Genomic DNA, 25,674 nt, shown 5'->3' with positions numbered 1-25,674 from the left:
ACTGACCCGCAAGGGTTGTGGCTGGACAATCTGTCGGCGACGAGGGTAGAGTACAGAAAAAGGGGTTTTGTGTATAGTTGCTGCACTGATAGAGACAAGTCGAACTCGCCGATTTCATGGTCAAACTTAAAACTTACATTCATTACATTTACACAATCAATGTGAGCTAAAATCAACGCGTCAAATTATCCAGCAAAGTACAGTACACAAAAACATACACGCGAAAAAAGTTAATGGCTTTAATCCGCATTTAAGTATTTATGTATTTTTTAACTGTAGCTTTGTATTGTATAAAACACGAAGGGTTTCAATGCATAATACGTTTTTATTTTAAATTCATCATTAGAGCTAACAAAAAGTTACTTAAATTTAGAATGACTTATCGTAGTGTATTGCCTTTGTTCGGGGGGTTGGTATATAATGTGTGATGATTATGACGCAGAAGTATATAATAGAAATGACACCACCGGGGAACTCTGAGTATAGCAGCCTATAACCAAAACGTGTAGTCGATTTCCCAAGAGAACGAGACAACATTGATATTATACAGCTAAGCCGAGCGAACAAACAAATAGTGGCGTTCGCGAAAAGTATAAATACATGCCATTAACGAGAGGCTTCACGCTTGGAATATTAAATACAACTATCAGACCTTATACTGAACATTATACATGTGTGTGTGGGTGTGTAAGGCTGTCCGGAATTAAAAACCACCCAAACTGGCAAATTACAATGCGTCCACCAATTCTGGTGTACTTCGGTAGACACTTATTGGAAGGTATCTGCACAGTATCTTCTGTAGCATTTATATTTATGCTCTTTGCGCGTGATCTCTACGATTCGGAACTTAAGTTTGTTTGAAAAGTTTCGATAAAATGGGAAAACATGAAATAAAAAATTACCCAACGAATTGATATTTATTAGAAAATTATTATTTATGTTATTGTAAAATAAATATTTGTTTCTGTTTAATTTGATTTATATGTGTTTTAAAAATTGTGACAAATGAAAACTATGCGCATTAGATGTGTTTGCTTGAACTTTGGCTAATACGACTTTTGTGAAAAAGATAGAGTGTTTTATCGTAATGGAAGGGTGGACACAAAAATAATCCATTTTCTACTTTTTACAGAGGAAACGTTGGCGAATTTTGAAAAAAGTATATCCTAACCCTTAGTGGTCAGCGTGTTTTCGGTACTCCCTTAGGACTCGTCAGTGCCGGTAACGGAGCTGGTCAGCCCGCAGGAACACTCCAAGAAGGGTCTAATTTAACCGTCTGCACTACCGTCGTTGTCGTTGTTGACATCTCGTTTGCCATATGTGTTGTGTGTAAAAACAAAAAAAAAAAAAGTCATTCGACTAAAAAAACTGTGAAAGCTTTTCCCTGCGGATATGCACTACAAAAAAAAAAAAAAAATAAATAAATAAAAAAAAATCGGAAAATTCAGCTTCATGTTATATTAACGACGCATAAAAAAGTAAAAAACAGAAAAGTACTCTTATTTTTTGATCCTACCGCTGCATTGTCAGTGAAAATCCAATGGGAATAAGTCAATGTTAATGGCTTATGTATGCATAAATTTAATACAGCCATTACTGGACAGACGCTTACATTTTGATTAAAGGTTTTTTTTATCCATATGAAGCCCTTGAACTATTTTGATTTATTTGTGCAACAAAATGTTCACATTTTCTGTTGTATAATGTTTTAAATCTATGTAATTGAAACTCGATTAGAAACATTTGAGTAAAAATATTTAATTTCACAACTGTAGTATACGTTAATCTGCTTTTGTGTTATTAAACTGAACTTTTAAACCTTTAATGTAAGTTCGCGTAATTTATATTATGTTCTCAAAAGAAAATATACTATTTCTTTATTTAGACGTCACGTTCGAGCATTATTAGCATTGTATCAAAAAATACCATTAAGGATATTGACCATTCTACATGGGTTAATTCGGTAGTGTAAGAGTAGTAGCTGTGAGCGAGCGACCATAGTAATACATAACATAATAAGACTGTATTTTGTCAGGCGTTGCTAAAAGTCTCAGGTCGGACAAGACGAGTACATGCGTTTTTTAACCCTGCATCGTGCCGTGGTAACTGTGGTGTTTTTAGAATATATATATATATATGTACAGCCAACAGCCCGTTGCACGTTATGGTTTTTCAAACACAACTCTTCAATTAGAGAATAGATTTGGGGGAGAAAGAGGTGCGGAATAAATAAAATAGTCTTAACAATATTATTACACCCTTCGGAGAAGTCGCGTGTTGGCCTCGTGCGTTGTGTATTGTTGTCAGCGCCGGCCATCGCCGTAGGCAACGACCTTACTGTTTTTTAACAAACCGGTATCGTAAATTTTAAACTAAAAAGTGTACAAAATTTCATTTGACAAGCTTTCAACTATCATTTGAACAATTTCTGTTGTTATTATTGTATATGTATATTTTTTAACTTGAACACTCCGGAAACCATAAACTCTGTGTTGATTGGGTTTAACGAGCCGCAGAAAATAAACATGAGTCATTATAGTACATGCGAGTGAGTATGAATTTCTTAGGGTTTATTTCATCAAGTGGTAAACATTTTATTAGTATGTTTTCATAAAAAGTTAAATATTTATAATGATTAGAACTCATAAATGGATTTAATTACCAGGTCAAGCAATTTTATTAGTAATAAATAATTAAAAATACAACAATGGAAATGTTTTCTGTTTAACTACTAAAGTGTTGCATATTTATTTTTACAAGTTTACACTTTTATAACCAAGTAAATTATTCATAATAATAATACATCATGTGTTTTAAACTCTTGGCAATTGATATGGAAATTTAACAACTTGTTTGACCCCGCGTAGATTTCTATTATCGACCAGTAACGTCTTCTTTTTTTACAGTCAGGTGTAACTATTAAATTAGCCATTTATCTGCATTTTTTATTGTAATGGTGGCTAAATTTGAAATATTGCCTGTGAATGCCGGAAAGACATACAAACTCATGGTACATTCTTGTGTGTGTTCATTTAAACACGTGAGTTATAATATTGATATAGCAATATTGTAACTAAAGACACGTTTGATAACCTAAATTGACCGTATCCATGACAAATTAATCGTAATGGTTATACCAATATCTAAAATAAACCAACTTCGCCTCTTACCGTATTAAAAAACAGTTTTATTGCTTCACGCTTACTAAAACTGTTTTATATGACCGACGACATTTATGCTTATTTACTTATTATTATATACCACGTAAACTAGCAAAGAAGTGTAAAATAAATAAAAATATCTGTGAAGTAACATTTGTTATTTTCACGCGTTTCATAATCATTTACTGTATTTAATAGACTTCGATTTAACAAGTATACATAACAAAATTTATCTTGAAAAGCTATTAACGTACTTTTTTTATTTGAACATTGATACGAAGTTGAGAAGGTATTATTTTACCATAATATTAATTTTATTATGTCTGTCTATAATTCTGTCTCAGTTATCACTAAAACTAATGATTAATATGTCAAAAAAAAAAAAACGATTTTAATTTAGTTGAATCTATCAGCGTCGGTAATTTAAAAACCCCCTCAGTTATAGAAATTTTATAAAATATCTTAAGATTACACTAATATTTCAACATTTTTTCTGTATTTTAAAACTATAATAATTTTTGTTTTCAATAACTGATACTAATAAAATTTTAATACAGTAAATAAGAGACAATAGGTTTCTTTTGGTATGATTTGTGTGAAATTCCTATAGGAAACCTTAGTTCAAGAAAGATTTGAACAACCACGCGTGTAAAAATAAAAAAATTGCAATTGATAAAAAAGAAATGGATTTTCAATAAAACCAATAATTAAATATTATTAAAATTTTAACAAGCTTTTAAAATTTGGATGAAATTTTATAACGTTGAGATTTTGAAATGTTAATTATACAATTTAATTTTTACACGGGTAATACAATTAAATTAATGAAATATACGCTTTATGTATAATTATTTGTCCTGTTTTTAATCTGATTGAATCGAAAATTTCATTTACAGTTTATTAATAACAGTACGGCAGTGTCATTAATTTTGTCAGTTTTATGGAATACGACAAATTATAAAAAATATTTTTATCGCGTTACGTTTAGGTGTTGTTAAGGCTGTTAAATAAATTATAACGAACAAAAGTTCAAAACTAAACCATAAAGTTTTTTTTTTTTACTTAAAACATGATAATACTTAAATAATTTTTCTTTTATCTGTAATAAGTAAGCATATATGTTGGTAATTACATCAAAGAATCTAAATATTGTTTTAGTGTTACAGCTCATCAGTGAACACATTTTTATTTATAGTTTGGTGGTCGATGACTGAAATTCAGTGCTACGATAGGGGAAACTAAAGAAACACTGGAGATCAAGTATTTTGTGCTGAAGTTTGCAACAGGAGAAGGGAAACGAATGAGATAAGGGAAGTTAATATACGTATAGTAGTCTACTGTGTACACATATGTGTGCGTTACTTCCGATTTCTGATCACGTACCTGTCTTATGGCGGTCGCTTCTGATCGTAAAACCACAAAAACAATGTATTACAGGAAAAAACAAAACCATCGGCCGTCCACGTTGCGAAAATACCTATAGGAATAGAGTGTAGTGGTTTCGTTATCGTTTTCATTGTATACGCCAGCGGCAGTCGTGTGAAACATTGACTTGGATTGCTGCAGCAGACGTCGTCTTGTGCGCACATAAATTGCGACACAAACATGACACGACCGTCGGTCGTACAATGGTCATAGACCAAATACAAATTAAAAAAAAGTTGTTCGCACACCGGGTATAATAGTAATGACAACAGTAATAAAAATTTAATAACTGCCACAACGATTGATTTCTAAAGAATACTTACAGTAGGGTTTATAGGTACGTGCAAGCGACATTATACTAGTGTATATATATATGTTTTTACAAATTTGTTAGAACAACGTCAAGAGTTTGAAATTTCTCGGAAACTATAAAAACACATTGACGCCGTACGTTAACAAGAAACTGATACATTTTTATTTTACAGCCAACATCGATAGCTGCCACTAGATGTGATGGTATACGATTAAATGAACCGATACTCGCTCGGAGTTAAGCTCCAGTCTTGTAACACGTACTGTATAAGCCATGTACGTAGCTGTTAGGAACAAGTAAAACATAGTTAAACCATGAAAGTAATAAATAAATCTATCATAACTGTATTTGCTCGATGAGGTTTGTGTCTAAGTCATGTTTTAGGAATAGAAGTTATAAAAAACATAATGTTCACATAGACAGACACTTGATAAAATGTTCAAGGACTAGAATAATCTAATAAAGTAAAATGACTCCCCAGGAGCTCACATATGATAACAACACAAAAAATACACGACTTGGTAGCTTAATTCCGTCAAATAACCTATACCAATGATTTTATTAGTTCAAAGTCTGTACAATCATCAATATCGCTTTCGTCAGTACATAATACCAATTACAACAAAATATGTTACTTTGTTTTTTATTTATCAATTATTTCTGAGTTTTATTTTATTCGTAGTGATATTCATATAAATAAGTTACATTGTAATAACTTAACACCTTGATCACATTAATTTTCAATTAAGATTTTTATTTTTAATTTCAATGGAAAATTCATAAATTTTCTTCGAATTTTCAAACTGATCTAAAATCGAATCTAAAACTATTTGGATTAAAATAAACGGGTTTAAAAAAATAGTTTGATATATAATAACACTTGCATGTCAGTTCTTTATAATAATGAAGCGCTTCCTGTGTTTAATTTTTGTCTAAAATATACTTTTTAAAATAATTTTTAATGCTCTAATGTATTATAATTATAATCATTGAACAACGTTATTTAGAATTCGATTCACGATTAATACCATAGAGAGGCGTAATAATAATGCGATTAAAACAGATCTTAATTATATTCCAAGTGGACATGAACCTCTGTACACTTGTCAGAAATGTAAATTGTTCACCAAGTACGGATAACAACCGAAATGAGTACGCCTACCAAACAGAGTGAGCAGTTTTGACATCCATAATAATGTTATGACAGTACCGACGTGCGTATACCTATGTACTTATTACTAAGCCTACAGGTAACAAGCGAACAGTGGAGCGTGCGGGCACATTTAATTGCTTTTTTAAGGCATATTGGCGCGCACTATTTTCAAGTTTACTTATAATTGCTGGTTGTCAGCTACATTGTACAATTAGCAATTAGGAATAGTAAACACATACGTTGACTGGGCATAATTATAATTACATAATTAGCATATGGTCGTACGTGGTGGTAAGTGCACGAAATAATTATAGACTTCACACGGTGCAAAACGGATGGATGACCGGAAATATCAATGGCAGCCATGTTCAATCTGTTGACCGATCAAAATATTACAACTGTACCATGAGAAAGGGTTAAGTATTGTTCGAATTTTGCCGTCTAAACAACACATCGTGTTTTACATTAACGACCTCAATTCGATAATAATATTTAGTCGGTGTATTATTATGACGCGCGAAACTTCGGTTTACGGTCGTACAGAGAAAAACATCTGTTTATCGGACACTTAATTGTTCGATAGATTTAACGCGATAATTCCGATTTGATTCGTCTGCTTATTGTAACCGACTACTAATAAATGATGTAAAGAACGGCGCCGGCAAACGTTTGGCGGTTTTAAAAATGAACTCTTACCGTAATTGTGTAATAGTCAATCTATTTTGGAGTAATCACTGGACGAGTTATTCGTTGACACCGAGCCCGTCGTTGTTAGTGGCCGTCTGGCTGGCAGATAAACAAATACGAATATATACGACGTTAGGAAGAAGTGACTTTTAACCCCCAGGTCATATTATTCAATCGAACGTGGGCGAGATAAGAGTCAATTTCCAAGGGACGGCTGATGCGTGTCTATATAAATAGACTGAAGCATTATCCCTGGGCTACTTGACACAACCCGAGTGCCGCGTGGGACTTAAACGGAGGGTTGGCGCGGTGGTCGGGACATTTATTAAAAAGGGACAGGGCGTCATGTATAATAATAACTCGGACAACCCTGACGCACCACGACCGTAGTGGCCGTCTCCCTCGAGCATTGTGAGTGTATGTAAGCACTTGCTTGTGTAATACATAGCGCTTGTCAGTAATACATCTTCAACATAGTTAATGGTCATCGTGGCTTTTCGTCGTGCAAACTTCTTAGCCATCCGCTCGTATCTAACTTCACTACAGTATCTGGTCCTGACATATACCGGGCCGGATAAAAAAACGGAGGAAAACACATTTCGTTCGATGCTTTATTTTTATCGTTTCAGAATTATCCTACAGGATTTACCACAGTTAACATTGTTTGTTACCATGAATTTGGAAAAACGAATTCTGCAGGTATTGTGTATTATTTTTGACAGCAAACTCGAGTTAAAATTAGTTTTATCGGCCAACGAGTAATAACAACACAGTGTCGTGATTTAAAGAGGGATAAACTGAACAAAACGAGAGGAAGAAAATCGACCCGAAGATATTTGTTTTATCAAATTGAAAAAGTAACTTGACGGTAACACCGATAGGTATGGGATCTCTTTAGTCTTTACAGATTTTGAAAGTCGTAGGATACCATAAAAACAAGATTTACTTTGTTCAGCAGTCCTTTGTGTAGTTATCGAGATTGAAAGAGGATAAATGTACTGTTTTTATCGAAAAATACCAGATTTTCTGTTTGTAGACATACCCAAAAAGGTTGAGTCATCAAAAAAATATATTACTTTGAAATACTATCGATTTGTATCCCGAGAAAACTTTTTATACCAACTTAAACTCATCGAAATGTTCAAGAGGTATGTACAAACAGCAAGCCGTGCTGAAATATAAAGTGAATTTATTATAAATAAGATTGGATGGTATCAATAATATACATCGGCATTGGGTTCGTGAATTTATACACAAAGCGAAGTGGTACTATGTGTTGTCAACATTTCAACGAAATATTATATTGACACTAGTTCATAGTCCGTTTGAACATAAATTCACAAACATGTGCACGTCCGGCAGATCAGATAGCGGCCGGACCAAGTACGTTGGGAAAAAATCTGATTGTATACATGTGTACACGAAAAAGGAGATCCTGGTTTTGTTGTTGTCACATTAGTCGTTTAATGACTTGGAGAACATAAAAAAATTAGTCGTCTGATTGTTGTTTTTTCATTTGTCACTCTACTCACTACCTTAAACAGCCAGCCGATCATTGCAAAATATGAATTCGGAGTAGATAAAATGTTTTCATTCGCCGATCGTCCTGTCGACAACGGTGACACGTGACAGAAATACATCGATTTCTCTAGGTTTGCAGTAATGGTGGTTTTATGTTAAACAGTTATTTAGTTTGCTCGGCGAACCAATCGATTATTGAACGAGCAAACGACTCTTAGGGACAACTAGGATAATATGTATTTTGAAAGTCCATTTTGTAGTTAAGCCGCCTATTTCCTCCATCGAGGCGTTGTACGTCCGAAAGTTTCTTTCAACACAAACGAAAACTGAGCGTAGTAATCATACGTAATTTCAACTATATCTTTACATATGAATTTCAAAGCAAAAAACACCAGTGTTTATGATTTATCAACAATAGTGTCTTATTTGGTGTAATAGAATGGTCTTTATACGTTTATATGGCTCAGCAATGTGTTCTGTGAAGTAATATAACTTGACCGATATAAAAATGAACTGCACAGCAAGATAGATTTTCGCACGTTGTTTTAATAGGATCGTTAAGTTTCGTGTTCAAGCAAAATATGTGTATAATTAACTCAGTCGAGTGGATAGTATAATAATTACAAGCTATCGTCACATAAAGTGTTCACTACTTCTGTGCGAGGACAAAGTATTTGAAAGACCAAAGAAAAGTCTTTGATGTTAGACCGTCGTAAAACCTTGTACGTAGTTAAAAATTAATCACCACCGAGGCGTCTTAGGAGATTCTATCGTTCGCCTTTAAATTTTACAATCTTTCTAGTAATAAACGATAATAATATATTACATTTTGCCGGCAGTGTAAATATATTATCGGATATTATTAAATGATAACACCGATATTTTAATGGTCCCCCGGTCGTAGTATTTTACTACTCAGTTGGTTTACGACCTGGAATGGGGAAATATTAATTCCCTCCACCCCTTTCATGACCATTGATCACCTCAACTCCGGCATTTAACGGTGTTTATATTTAAAATGTCTGAGTATCCCGCACGTTTGTATGTGTAACAGCTACTACACTACATTTAATAATATTTTAATACCGCACACGCATAAACAAATTACTGTGCGCGATGAGGATAAACGAGTCGATAAAATGCTCAAGTACCAAATATACTTAGTATCTAAACACGAAAACTTTAAGAAACAACTCCGCACCGGAGTCGACACTTGTCGCAAACTACTTTTCTATTGGGTCGCAGCCGTTTTACTTGGAGTAGAGGTCACCACGTGCGCTGACAAAGTTTTCTACTTTTAAATGATTATTTTACACACCCCAATTCATTTTTGTTTACCGTCTTGGGTATACATAATTACATTTACATTTATACTACTTAACTTCAACTATAGTTCACATCTCTGGGCATACCTGCATTTAAAAAAATAATAATTTTCAACACCATAAAGTTTACGATATAAGTATAGTTGTTAACATATATAGTTGTTAGTGTAGAATAATAAATTATTTATTTGATAAGAAAATACAATGTATTGAAATTGATATTTAGTTACTGTGATACGATGATTGTTTGACATTTGAGTTCCACATCACAATAAACTAAAAAATTTCATGAAAATTAAAAGCTCGTTATTTTTTTTTACCTATTTATAATCGGCATTTATTGTCTCGCTTTAACAAAACGTTTGATTTTATTTGTTAAGTGTATTAGCATACTGATACCAAACGAACAAAGCGTTTGCGAGTCATAAATTTATAGAGTTAATGTCTCATATAATACTCGTGTACTTCTTACATAAACCCAATGCATAAGTCATGTATCATCATGACACACGAGTGCGTTGTAAAAAAATTTTTTAGCCAGTTTTAGATTAAACGAGCATGAAAGCAGTTCTTGTCTGAAGCTATGTAACATTATATTAATTGTACATTTTATTATAATAATATGTACTAATGAAAAACGGGTAGGTAATCAGAGCGAAGAGTTAAAATGCATGTTACGGGCCAGACTATAAATGTTCGTCATTAACGTATAAACGCTGTGAGTGTTTGAAATTCTAATTTGCCGTGTCGTTGCTGATAAGTGGATAAAAATTGTTTAAATAATGTAAATGAAAATGTCGTGAACTCGGAAGATGGCTGGTTATAATTCCAAAGTAGACGGAGACAGTAGTTAATTAAGAGCATACAGCGTTCTGTTTGGTGCCGATGCCAAAGCCATTTAAAACCAACGACAAGCGAAAACACTAACTATACCGACACATTTAATTGAAACAATAAATCGCACCACTACCGCCTGGAAGTCTTATTTATTGATCTGCTGCGGCGCTGTTCGTTTTACTGTGTAAGTTTGTTTAAAATCCGACGAAATGCAAGATGCTCAAAAGGTCTTTGCTCATATAAAAAAATAAACCCCAACATTACAGTTTACCCGAAATTAAACTAAACGAAATTATATTATTGAAACCGAAAACCAATGAATATAAATTAAGCACTTAATAAGTATAATTAATCGTGTTTATTTTGGCTGCTGTAGTGTACAACCCGAGTTTTTTTCATCGCTGGTCTTTTGTTTTTACAGTATCCCTTTTTGAGGTAATTAAAGCCAACTGGTTTTCATGAGTATTTACAACTGCATAACTTACATTGGTTTAATAAAATATTCTGACGCTTGCGTTCTATGCATTACAGAGAATAAAATGCATCTCGACTAGACTAGTTCGGATTGTAAAATATTGAAAAAGCTTTCTCTTTACAAATGTAATTAAAGTTCCTTTGTGATACCACAGTTTAACCGGTAGATTGACAAAGGCCAATTATTTCGGTTCCCACGATATGTGTACACTTTTTTAATTACTATAAACACTTTCATACCGTCAGTGTATACTTGCCAAGCGCTATAGAATATTCTACACTATATTATATATAGTAGTATATTATGGAAAGTATATTATTCTACTTTACACTGTATAATGTGATTTTAGACACACAATAACTACAACAGTTGATTGTTTCAATGTGGTAAAATAATATGCATTATAGATGGCGTGTTTGACTGGAGTTCTATATATAGTCCGTTCGCTGATTATAAGTTTAATAGTAATATATACATTTACTTGGCTGAAGCTGCCAGTTTATTATGTAAATGGAGAGCCCATATCAAAGTCGCACAGCAAAAAAACACGGTCACCACTTACAGATTCCGCGCGCTATGTGTGTCCACACCCGTCGCGGTGGCCATGGCGCGGTGGCTGTGGCGCGGTGGCTGTGGTGCGGTGACCAATGAATATTAAAACGTTTTATCCTTTCACGTGACGGTGGCTGTGGTAATGTTACTCGGACTATCTTTTGACACGGGGTGGTCGCCATTAATATTCAACCGACGACTCTGGTGGCGGTTATACAGTGACAACGGTAGCGGTAGCAATTAAAAATACCAAAAAAAAACACACAACCTGCTACCGTTCAATAGACATTGCTCAACAAATACCTAACTAGATGGTTGGTTAGTTAACAGATTTTTGCCGTAGGATTTATTTTGATATAAAATTATCTCAGCTTACTGATGTGAAAATAGCTAACGGTATAAAGCGATGTCTGTTAACAGAAATAATATTAGAATAAATCAAAGCGAGCAATTGAGTATAAGCCTTCCAATCGGTGTTCGAGTTAATTTTAATCTTATGTAGTTTACCAATTTATGTATACAAAGTTACATGCGATTTTTGTTCTTTTTTTTCATCGTGGGTAGTTAAAAATTAGAATTCCTTAGCTAGACAAAAACTCAAATACCGAAAAATCATCAAGAAAGTTAAAAAAACTTGAATCACCACATAAATTTTTCATTTAGGTTGTTTATATACGGCAGGTGTTATATAAATAAACCATCGTATGTCATTATTACTGATTTTTTTTTTTTTAGATAAATTACTATCACTGAGAATTTATATGTTAGTTTCATGTTATCGTTGTATGTTTTGAGAATAATTTCATTTTATTGATTTATTAATCAATAAATTATAAAAATAATTGTAAAAAAAAATAATATTATAAACAAATAATTTTGTAATTCTTTGAAAAATGAATGGGACAGATGTAGCACAACCGGTTTTTATAATTATTAAAAAATAAAAACTTGACAAAATATATATATATATACATATTTCTAATTATAAAAGTTGTATTGTGATTTATTAAAACATTCAGAATAAGAATTATTTTGCAGATTGATATAAAAATATGTTATACAAAACAAAAAGATAATAATTGTTTGAACGACTATCAAAAAATATTTATCGCAGTATTTATTTTTTTTATTTAACAACTAGATTTTTGTTCGTGTCAAACGTATAAGATTAACAACTACGCCCCGAAGAAAATGTCAGGGTTCTTTTAGAGACATAAATTCACGGTTATCACAGCACGCATACTCAAAACACTGGACGTTTGTGATCAGATAACGGCGGTCAGTACGAACACTGCGTAACTCGGAGTAAAAAAGTGAATATTTGGCGGCAGGGGTGGCAAAGACATTGGTCTCGGCGAGTTTTTAGTAACGAAAAATAAGTTTCCACGCAGTTGTTTTAAAGTCCACGTCGAGATATCATATGCTCTTGAAAAGCATGAGTCGTCGTGTACTCTTCAAACACACCTAGTGTACGCCGATTGACCTTTATGAGGAACTTAGTGTTTCACTGGTCGCCAGGAACGGTAAGGACCGACCGCACCGCAATGTCCATAAACATTATATTTATTATTATTTTTTTCATTTGCTGTTTTATTTTTATTGTCGTCATGTGACATCTCTTGTTCGAACATGTTATGTAAATATAGATAATATACGGCGGAGACTTGTAAAATTGTCGACTGACACGACCACAATAAAACTGTGCAACGTAATAATAATAGCATCACGCACGAAAACAAATGCGCCTCGGCGGAACATTTTTATTTATTCCAGCGAGTAGTTTTATCCTTTGCAGACCGTCTGATTAATACGCCGAACTTATTCTTGACAAACTCGAGTTCTCGGGACGTGTGCATGTAAAACAATCTGGAAATCAAAATGCGATATATCGTTAAAATGTCGCAGCGCTCGTTGTATAAAACGAGTTATGAGCTTGGCGCGATGAAAAATTTAATTTGTAAATTATATTCGGGCAAAGCTGTTGTGTTACTTTCTTTTTTGTCGTTGCAAAAACCATTTTACGCTCCACCGCGCTTTTGTTTAACTTGCAATCCCAAAAGTCCCTTTCTGTTGTTGCCCTGTATAATGATATATAAAAATCTAACGCATTTGCATACAAATAACACCCTGCTCCGCTGCCGCCACCGAACGCGTCGGGTCCGCCTCGAAAGTTGTATTATTTTTAATATACATTATTTTATTATTATTATATTTATTATTATTTCTCGGCCGAAATCCTCGGCGGGGGAGAAGTTGTATATAATGCCGATGGTTTTACAAAAGTTCAACGTGGCTTATGTAACTGTTATGAAACACCTTCAAGATAGCGGTGGCGACGGTACAAGTACAAAAAAACTTTTATACACTTTTCGCGCTCGCAGGGGTTTCTTTTTTTTAATAATCCTCGGACCACCGCCCGCACCGTGCAGAACGAAACGACGAGATTATTTTTTAAGGTTTTATCTTTCGTCTGTTTGCCATTTCCACACTTTTTATTATTCTCCTTTAGCGTCTATCAACCCTAAAGTCTGTCACTCCTATCGACCGCAATAAAATTAAACGGTACGGGGTGCTCGTTTCAATAGCAAATCGTCGCCGATTACTCGATACGCGCACACGCAATTAATGCCGTTCCAAGACCCGTACGGTGTCGCATTCGTTATCCGCCAAAAATAATCGCGCTATTATCGTGAAGCATTTCATCTGGCAACCACTCGTCATGTTGTCGGTCACCGAGGAATCCGTCTCATTCATCGCCTCTGATTGTCCCTAACCTTTGGCATGACAACAATGCGGCTGTTTGGCAAATGTGACCGCGTCTCCTGGTGTACGCTGGTATTGTTCTCGTGTTGTTCGACCACCGAACAACAGTGTAAGTCTTGAACTCTCCTGCGCACACTACCCGACGTCTATTTCGATAGTCGGCTTTGAGCATTCGATATTCTATGTATAGACCGTCGATCCCTCTGAGAAATTCTTGAAGAAATCATGCGCGACGTGAAATTTATTCTGAGATTTCATCGGAAAGGAAGCGTTGAATGTTTTTCGTCGGATCTCGTGTGTGTGTAACACGAAATACAAGTTCACGCCGTAAACTCGGAGGATTTCGCGGTGGTTTTACTGAGGGGAACTAAGCCAAAATTATGGTAAATCGAATATAACGCCGTAAAAATGAAGCAGCGGCGGCACAAATTCGATGGCAGCGCAACCGGGTCTCATTTCATTGAGTGTATATACGTTTATACTGCATTACTGTGCACACCGGCAAATACTGTGCTGCCAGTTTAGTGGGAGACATCCGAGAGATACATTTGCATAAATGGTTTTTCACGAACCCCTTGTCTTGCTGGTTGTTCAAATGTTGTACGCGTAGAACGCCGAATGAACTTTTTTTCTGTAAACAAAATAAATTCAAGAACTTTTATGGAGTTACTTTTTTGCCCGTAGAGCGCAGGGTGCGGCTAAAATAGATTTAAAATCGGAGAGAGGTAACATGCATAAAACCCAAGTGCACGTCGCCGTTAATGGTATTCTTCGTTGGCCCAAACGTATTCTGCATCGATACGCACTTATCCCCTCGAACTCGTCTTTAGACGTTTTATTAAGAAGAGCCTGTCCAAGGTAAATATCCATTGTCTGTTGATTCGGGATGTTCCGTCATAGAACGTGGGTATGCATTTTTAATGACGACAACTCCATCTAAAAGTGAAATCGTTTCCCGGCACTTGTATTTTGTTTGCCTAACGCGTTCGAGATCGGTCACAGTGTCATTTATCTGTACAAGAACGTGGCTGACAGTCTTTACGACCTCTTACACAAACACAATCACCTCCATCTTGCTAAAAAAAAAAAACTAATTTTATACTGAACTATGTTCTGTCCTCATTTAGAAAATTTACAATTAAAATGTACAAATAGATTCAATTAATCGAAAGGATTAATGCGTTAAGTGTTACTATCTAACTATTGTTTGCGCTGGTGCTAATTTTTTTAGTAACGTTAAACCGTATTTTTTTATATTACTTTGAAACCGCTATTGGAAACGGATTTTGTTTTAACATCGGTATTTCTAGTTTTATTATATTTATTTGTTTATTATAAATGAACTATTAATTTATTTTTTACATAATTTATTTGCCACAGGAAAAAATACTGCTCAATTATAATTTTAATATACAACTGGAACTGATCTAACTGTTGTAAATTTTGATATTATTCAAATTTCCTACATTTGTTTCATTTTTTTTAACAATTTTAGTATTTTTAGGTTACGTTAAATAAGTATTTTTTGAAATCCGAAGACACCAGGACAATTAAAAGTTTTTTTAGAAATTGTATTTTTTACAAGGGAGCCTTGTGAATAAATGATTTGTCATTAAATAATGTGGAATTGTTTATTTTGTTTCGCTTCTCCGATAAAATTTGTCTTTTTCGATTTATATCACTTTTATTGCCTATAGGCCATATTTAATAATACATTTTTAATTTGGCTTTTTGATGTAGTTTCTATAGTTTATCTTGAGAATAACTAATTCGCATTTAACAATAAATTAAAACTATTAAGTAATATATAAATTACTCATACGCCAAATGTGTTTGTAATACGTCGACCTTATAAGCATAGTTACGATATACCAATGAGGATTATCTTAAAAACCAATTTAAAGTTATGGGTAATAAAATATTCCAGTTTACTCGAGATCTAAGTACCAATTAATTTAAACCGTTACATGCAGTACATCGAGTGATATTATTACAGACGTTTAGATTTTTATTTTATTTACTTTGTAAGATTAAAAATAATAGTCACGGAAATGGTTTACACTTTATTGTCAATGTTAATTGTACTTACAACTCGCTAGTATGTACTGTACAATAATACTAATTTTACAAACAATGTAGCGCGCAAAATAAAAAAACATTTATGTACTTGAATACATCTCTCAAGACGTAATGTTCTATTATTCTCGGAAGTGATAGGTTAATAGTTATATACTAAGTAATTGCGGAGTGTAATGTTCATTAAGGATTTTTTTAACATGTCAACTCGGTCCATTATTCCTTAATAGGCGAGTTTCGATTTAGCTACACTTGTTTCATGTGTAATAAATGAAACATTCACTCTTGTTTAGTGGTCGCGGGTAGGAGTTCTAGTGAAGTACGCGCCGTACTTCTTGGGTGACCTATCAAGTTTAATGGGTACATTATTGTAGACGACAATAATTGTAACCGGCATATAAATGCACCTTAAGTACATCGTCTGTAATTGATGGTTACGACCTAAACATAAATGTGATAATTTTCTGAGAATTTCACGTGTTCGCTGACAAAACGGTCAAATTCTAAGTACTCGCTGCTAGGCCTTATAGCAATGCGGTCTTATAAAATTTAATCGTTTCTATAATATCATCTTAACGGACAATAACTATGTGCTATATAATGCAACTGGTGCATTAAACATTGTAAATCATTGATAGCCAACGCGAATCGTAATAGTTAATAATTCAGCGTTGCCATGAACTGCAAATGTACCTGAAGGTAGAGGAGTTTGATGTCTTCCGAGTGCTGTTTAGCGTTACGCTGACACAACAAATGTCTCGGGAGCAAAGGCACTACTGATGGAAGTTAGACAAAGTGTGTATACATGCTGCTTGCGCTGCTACTGCAAAATGAATCTATTAATTAAAATGAAACAATGGGAACAAACGCGGGGGTGTGTATGTCTGTGTTTGATAACGAGGTTTCTCTACCCACCCATTTTGCCATTCCTTTCTACTCTCATCATAACCATCGTCATCGTCGTCGGGTCTACTTCAACTTTCCAAAGATAATATTCTTCGCTCTGCACGCGCGTCACTCCAACACGTCAACAATATAATTAATTACGCAACAAAATTACTAAACTCTTGCAACTCTAATTGATATTAATTGTTTGAATATTATGTATATACACCAGAAAACTAAAGGAGTATTCAGATAGAAGGGGAAGGATTTTTAAAGAAACAGAAAAGTCCGGCCACTAACAATAAAGTTTTTGGCGATGAAAAAAAATAGAAAGAGGAAGAAAAATTGTCATTAATTTAAACATCAAACGTTCGTATACATATTTTTTACCGTCTTTAAACACTCGTAATTCGACATTTTTACAAAAAGTTTCTGCAACATTAAAAATACATTCATTTGTATTTCAAAAAACAAATGTTTTTCGAATTATATATTTCTTTAATTAAATGACCAAGAACTTTTTTAAAAGAAAAGACAAAATGCATATAAAATTTAAATAAACATTTTGAAACTAAATTGCTGAATTTCAATTTTTTAATTTATTTACCTCCGAGTAGACTAAAATATCTCGCGAATAACTATAAATAATACAACATAAATTTAAAAGGTCACACATTGTTCACATTGCATGCACGTTGAATTTAGAATTCGAGGAGTCTCATTACACTTCGCTTTTAATAAATTAACTCTAATAAATTGCAACATTTTTTTTAGACATGACCAATTCACAATCGCTCATTAATTTATTTAAGGCGACGTTTAATGGCTGTCCACTTCCACAGTACGGGTAACAACTGCAGATATTGTGTCGGCGGCCGACGCGGAATTCCGTTTAGTGGTCAAATTTGGTCAGGAATAACATAGTGGACATACTNGGAATTCCGTTTAGTGGTCAAATTTGGTCAGGAATAACATAGTGAACATACTGAGACTCGACGGATGAGATAAGTGACCGGTAGATATGCACATGCCATGGACCAAGGGGAAAGCGGGAGAGAGAGAGAGAGACGAGGGGAGAAACGAGTACGATTGTTCGTACTTGGTCGGTATTTTGTGAACCTTCAGTGTTGGACGGAAAAAATCGAAGAAAAAAGTTCAGAACAATTTTTTTTTTTTTTAGTCTACAGTTACAGCCTCATCGTGACGGACACAGACCACACCATAGATTTGACACAATCGAGAACGCGTAGGAATGCCTTTGATCTCAGTTAAGCGGCAATAAATTCTTGATTGGCCGAGCCGATAAAAATGGGAAACACGCGTTTTTTGAAATTTTAGTCTTGGTGTCCCGCAACTTTGCCGGATGCCAATCGACTGGTTTCTTTTTTCTTCGGTCAGAAAAAACTTATAATTATCAATCGTGGACGTCTCGTACACAATGAGAGCGGTGTTGTTAGGGTTATAACCGTGTTGTGTGGAGTATCAGCAATATTTCACAAAAACGATACACGTGCACGCGTACAGTCGACGTTTGTCTTATAAAAATAATAATAACTGTCACAATTAACAAGAGTACTGTTTACGTCTCAATGAACCTCTTCTAGTCTAAATTCGGTGAGTCGATTCATAAGCTGTAACTCATAACACTATGCGCACCGCGGTAATTATGTTCATATTTTCACCGCTTTCTGTACAGTAGTACAGTAGAAGATGTTTAAGCATCGTGTAATGCGACTCCGTTTAATTTTTACGGTGTACGCGGGGCTGAGTTGGGTACTGTTGTAATTTCGGGCGATCCAAATATTTTTATTCGATAGTTAAGATGGGTTCATTAATTTAGCAAAATTCTGATGTCGTAACGCGCACAGCACTCACTATTTTCGAATATTATCAGAACCGTATAACAAATGATCGATTCCCGTACGGCAGAGAGCGTCAAATAACGTGGTTTGTTTCAATTTTGTCATTAGCAACCGCTACCCTGTAGTTTGTTTCTTCTCGGATGGCTCTTAAAGTCAGCTCGTGTTGTCCAGTGACCATGGGGAGCAATTGGAAAATCATGTCGTAACGCAATAACAATAACGTTTCGTATGTTGTGTACACACAAACGTGAACAAACCCGATTTACATTTAACTCTATACGTCCGTCGACGGTGTAATGTTTGTGTGTGTGTGTGTGCATTACGATATTATGTCGTCTTTGAATTATTATTAACATGTGTCCGATTGAAAGTCTGTACGAGTATTTTTTACTTGTATCTCTTGTCGTTGTTCTTGGATTCGAAATTTATGTTGTTCGCTTCTTCCTCGAGCACACGTATACAATTGCATATACAATAATACCGATATGACCGTACAGTGCGTGGGCCGCCGCCGTAGTCTTAGCACATGCGATCGTCCGGTAAGGCTATCGTATACTATCCCACGGCTAATTCTTACCAGTGGTTTGTATGATTTACGTTATACCAGCCCGGGAGTCACTTGTACCAACACGGACGTTTACATTTAACATTTTTTTTCTCTAATAATAATAATAATAATAATGATAACATGTACCTGCTTGCCGTATCAGCTTACTGCAGTAACAGGTTCGCACGACACATTGTGTCGTGGAGATGATCGTCGCAGAAAAGTAGCTGGTGTAAAAAAATAAAATACGATCTCGGAAAAAAATTAAATACAAAAACAAATTCTATCGTGACTTTTTGTGAGTTGCGTTGTAAAAATATTATCGTAATGTTTTCTTCGGTTGTACGTGTAAATCATTGAGTAAATAAATATTACTTTTTCAATGCTATTTAAAAATAACTGTTCCCGAATATCTTGATTACAATTAACGTTTATTTAATTTGCTGTCCGTGTATAAATCACAATAATATGGACGTGCTCATAAAAATTCTTGAAAAATAATGATACCCGAAAAAACATTAAGTAAATTTTTTATCTTAGACTTTTGGAGGCGATTCATTAAATTAACCTTAATTCGTGAGTACAATTTTTATCCTCATATTTAAAACTTTCAACTCGGTGTTAATTGATATTGCCAATTATCATGATGCGTTTTCAACGGTAACTGCGAAAGAGATTCTCCAAAAGTCGAAAAAGTCAGTTATTTTTTTTCGAATAAATAACTGCCTACGCAATAGCTACGAATGTACTAACAAACAACGGTGACTTTGTTGTGGACTTCTTTTGCTGTAAATAAATTCTACTGCCGACACACGCGATTGCAAATAACACTACACACGGTCTGAAACATTTATGCGGACGATTTAAAAATAAATCACACGACCGCAAATCCCGATGGTCTGCGACCGGAGGAGAAGTTTAATAAAAAAAAGGCGCTGAGGTGTGAGAAACAACACTCGTGTATCGGTGTGCGGCGAGCGATTTACGGAATTCTATTATTGTTCAGGTGTATATAATAACAGTATAATGCGCGGAGGACCGGAGTTACCGATAAATCGCGACCGGACATAACCGGCCTGGTAACAACAAGTGTCCATTGGCGGGGCCGTTGCATCGGTCCATTGTGTTTGCGTACAGCAGCAATTACCCCGCACCAGCCTACGCCACACCATCTCCTGACGGACAACACAATGCGTTCGCCTGGCGCCGTATAAATCCAGCAGCTTTGGTCTCGGCGGTAGGTAATAGTAATGCCGCGACGACAACGGCCTTTAAGACACCGCCGCTGTTGTCGTCTAATAACCAGTCGTGTTAGCTGTAAGTGTACAAGTTCCATGCTTACTCAACGTTAATGAATTATCGTAATTATACACAGCGAAAACGTTCTTAAATATGTTTCTAAGCCTAACGCACGGACCGATTGTATTTCAGGTAATCGTTGCTTTGGGCCAACGCGTGGTCAAAGTTTTATGACCGATTGAACAAACTGAAAAACATTGAGAGCCGTTTACCGACTGCTGTCGACCAACCAAGCGAAAGGACAATGAACTCGAGACATTTTTTTACTCAAATCACAACTTTTCTCGCATTATTTGGTCGATTGCAGATAAGGGTTTTCATTACGTCTCATTAGGTTCTCTTCGGTCTAATACATTCCTATCAACACATGCACTCGTGTCTTAACGACATGGCGTCGGCAGTGTAATAAATATGAACGGGCGCAATAAAAAATTACTCGGTTGGTGTTTTCGGAATGCACAACTCGCACGTTTTTTATCGGAAAAAGAGATACCCATCGCGGATATTATGCGGCGTCGTCGTGTCGTATCGTATGAAATTGCAGTTGTTATCCGATCGAAGAGCAACTTTCGCAATGCCGTTTCCACCGAACTTTCGTACAGGTCCCTGTGGACGATCGGTTGTCGTCCGAATAGGAGTGCGGCGGTACGTTTATATTGCAGACGCTTTTTCTTCTTGCGACAAAGCAGCGGCGCCGACGGCAAATGTGTCCAGACGAACGTGCCACAGTTCACATTCTAGGAATGCAAGTTGTTCGTTTGCGCGACATCGCCAGATTGCACGTCCACCGCAAGTTGCTGTTGACCAATTATCATTGTCGGCTTCTTACCTGTTATTATGCATTACATACTGGTATACAATGCGTACATATCGGGAATGCAACTATTTAACTACTAGTAGTACTACTATCGGTGGAACAACAAGTCCGAGTTTAGCTCTCAGACACATTGCAAGTCGCATATTCGCACATAGCTAACGCTAGTAGATGGCGAGCAGTGTGTCAGGTATAGTGAAATAACGATGGTAATTAATAAAGCATTATGGTGGGATAGAATAAGAGTAAACGGACAAGTTTTAGGAGGCGGGGCGTGTCCGTGACTGTTGTCTGACAAATGTATGGACTACCTGTTCACGACAAAGCCACGCCTGCACCGGTCGTCTGCGGTCAACTGTTGTACGCCGAGCTGGCCGTGCCTATCTTCCTAATTATCAACATTAACACCTGTCAATTTAGTAACACGTCGTCGAGGCGTTTATGGCGTAGGTGGTCATAAACTAATGGTCGCAGACCATAAGTCGATAAAAAACGAGTCACTCGAATGTCTCATTAGGTGTAAACAATTTTTTATGAACATGCCAAGTAATTAGTAAATTTTTCCATTTTTTTTTCAATAGTTATTTTTTTATCGGATTGACTAGAAATATATTTCGACTTGAATCGTGTGAAAATAATTTATTATTTTCTGTAGATATCATATATTTGAAGACAATTAACGATTCTTCGTAAGAACATAACATTGGTCTATGTTTCAACATATTTTAAGGTCAAACCCAAAAATGTTTGACGAGCACTCGACTAGTCGAAAATTCATTTAAAACGTATGTTAATGTAGAGAAATATGAAATTATAAATTTTCTATTTTGGAATTAAATTTAATAAAATAGGTTTTAATTTTTGCAATTTCCCTCGAATGAACTCAATTAGTTTCTCAATAAAGTGTTTTTGTTGCTGCGTACATAAAATATGTTCGAGTGGCGATTTCCGACGAGATCTCAGCAATTTGTTTTCTCTAGATAAATTGAAGCTTTGCTGAAATATATTAACATTATTTAGGCGNCATAACATTGGTCTATGTTTCAACATATTTTAAGGTCAAACCCAAAAATGTTTGACGAGCACTCGACTAGTCGAAAATTCATTGAAAACGTATGTTAATGTAGAGAAATATGAAATTATCAATTTTTGGAATTAAATTTATTAAAATAGGTTTTAATTTTTGCAATTTCCCTCGAATGAACTCAATTAGTTTCTCAATAAAGTGTTTTCTGTTGCTTCGTACATAAAATATGTCCGAGTGGCGTTTTCCTACGAGATCTCGGCAATTTGTTTTCTCTAGATAAATCGAAGCTTTGCTGAAATATATTAACATTATTTAGGCACGATTTTTATTAATTGTATAAAGTGGCAGACAGTGTCAATATAGTTAAGAAAATTTCTCGGTGAAAAATCACGCCTCGAGTATCAACAGAACAATATGACACTCGAGTTCTTTTCCCTTTGCATTTCTCTTTTGCGCATAAAACAGATTTATGTAGACGCTTAACGGCAGTTTAATTAAGATTCCGCAGTGTCTTTTAATCACGCCCTGACAATTTGTCAGGCTCTTGTGTATATAGATCGCACGAAGCCTTAAATATAAGTAAAGTCGCATTCATGTACACGCATACGACATAGGTCGTTAATTTTGCCATCACTACAGTCATCGCGAGGGCGTAAATGATATGCGTCGGAAGGCGGAGAGTTTTTCAATATAATACACTCCCGGAGGATTATACAAAACCACGCAAAGTTAATGAAAATTCCTGGAAACAGTCAAACTTGAGTCAGCATGTAAGATCAATTTCATTTCCATTGTCGCGCCGAGCTGCTGATGACTGTAAGATGCAAATCTATTTGTTTAGTACTTATATAGCGCTGGAGATATGTGTCCTGAAATATTTTAATATCCTACTATAATCTCGTATAATATGTACGTTATTCCCTTATTTCACGATAATAACTATCGAATGTCTAATATCAACAACGTTTAATGGATTCGAGTTTGTTGTGATATGTGTTGGCATAACCATGTCGCTGACGACGGGGTGTTGAACGCACTTTGACCAATATTAATGACAGTAATACGTTTGAAATTGTTTTATGGTAATAGGTGAGAGGGGCCATTAAACGAGTGAATGTATTTACACTAAAGGTTCCTATTAAATTACAGGGTATTTTCAAACTATTCTACCAGTGGAAACTTTTCATGAATACTCGTTTTTTTTAAAAAAAAGGTTCATTAATATAATATCAAATCCTATTTAAAAGTGACTGGATGTAATTCGTGCAATACTGGAATATTGTATTTTCTAGTGAAACGCTGACATTTCCGTGAAAACCGTTCACATTGGAAACGATGAGTTTTTTTTTTTTTTCGTTTTAATTCGTCCGCGTAAACTGTCGAGTAAACAATTGCGTGGAAAGTAGGCACTTAAAAAAATGTATGTGGATAATGCGTTATTCAATATTTGTCGTGTCTGAATCGGTCGATATCTTTTGTCGAACTAAGATTACCTGTCGGTAATAGGCATAGGTAAATAATTTTAGCATGAACAAACAAAGCGAAACATCACAGGCGGTTGTACAGCACAAGTCGAATGTTGATGTCAGACAAACGGCCTCGACTTACGTTTATATACATATGTGAAATGCACGTAGACTCGTTTGGTTTGCGCACAGCACAGAAATCAATCAATATTGGTTAAATACCTACAGTCGTGAGATCAGCTAGTAGTTTACGGTGCGCATTTAAGTCAACCGTCGCCGCGTTATCGAGCATTACTTACCCGAGTGCCTACTTAAGGTAAGGACAAAGAGCAAACGTTTTGTCTCGCACCAACACCGAAAACGAGTATATAGTGTACGTGTTTATCCATCAACGGCCGAGTGTTTTAACACGTGTTCTCTATCGAAACAGAGACGTCCCACTTGGAAACAACACTCGGCGGCGGTAGTGTAGATGGTATCGGTTACGTTGAAGAAGATGATGATGATGAAAACACTCTGTTTCAGAAATCAATACACGACAGCGAGTCGNAACGGCCGAGTGTTTTAACACGTGTTCTCTATCGAAACAGAGACGTCCCACTTGGAAACAACACTCGGCGGCGGTAGTGTAGACGGTATCGGTTACGTTGAAGAAGACGATGACGATGATGAAAACACTCTGTTTCAGAAATCAATACACGAGACAGTACAAGTAGAGTCGAAACATAATCAAAGGCGTCTCGAATAGGTTCGGCGCGTTCACGTACTGTAACAAAGGGTTTAATGAACTTTGCCGTGAAAACCACGAGAATAATAGATTGGATTTGCGTTCATTTTGCTCGTTATTTTTAAAATTAATGGTTTCCAGTCGAAAAAAATATTTTGGCATCGTGAGAGTTTCCTGCGTGCAATTGATTTTCAAGTCGTTGACAACACAAATACACCGTATTATTAAGTTTAACAGCGAATGATTTAAAAACTTGTTTTAAAAAAATATTATTTATTTTTTAGTAGGCCAATACAAATAATGAAAAGTCTCGATCTAGATAATTTACCGATTTTCTTTAATGTTTTTCGCCGTTTCATTAAATTGTACCGTCAAGGTATTCCTAAGTGTAATTAAAAGTGTTCATTTGACAATGTTTTTCGCACGTATACAATTTGCCAAGTATATGTAAAAATACTCGATTATCATAAAATAATGGTCAATTAATTTTAAATGAAAATCAAAAATATTTTCTATCGATTGACAAAATAACCACTAAAAAAATGGTTATTACGTTCAATTTACTATAGACACCTAAACTATCGTGTTTAAACAAAATTTTTTTAAGTAACTAGTCATTTTGATTACTAGTGAGAAAGTTAATAATTTATAAAATTTAAAAAGCTATAAAAAATTTTAAAAAAGCTTGAAAAAATGTACAAAATTTAGGAACTCATAGAATTGCTCAGATTATGTATTTTTTTATTACATTTCAAATTA

At 35.0% G+C, this 25,674-nt stretch overlaps 1 protein-coding gene across 5 annotated transcripts in view; it reads right to left on the bottom strand.

The window, feature by feature from the left end:
• Positions 1-25,674, bottom strand: part of LOC126894396 (uncharacterized) — a 350,657-nt gene that overhangs the window by 51,414 nt on the left and 273,569 nt on the right. The gene's annotated exons all lie outside the window — the stretch shown is intronic.

Source organism: Daktulosphaira vitifoliae, unplaced genomic scaffold (assembly GCF_025091365.1).
Source record: "Daktulosphaira vitifoliae isolate Bord-2020 unplaced genomic scaffold, ASM2509136v1 Scaffold_1, whole genome shotgun sequence".
Taxonomy (NCBI): domain Eukaryota; kingdom Metazoa; phylum Arthropoda; class Insecta; order Hemiptera; family Phylloxeridae; genus Daktulosphaira; species Daktulosphaira vitifoliae.
Note: the sequence above shows the minus strand (reverse complement) of the source record. Positions and strands in the feature narration are given on the sequence as shown.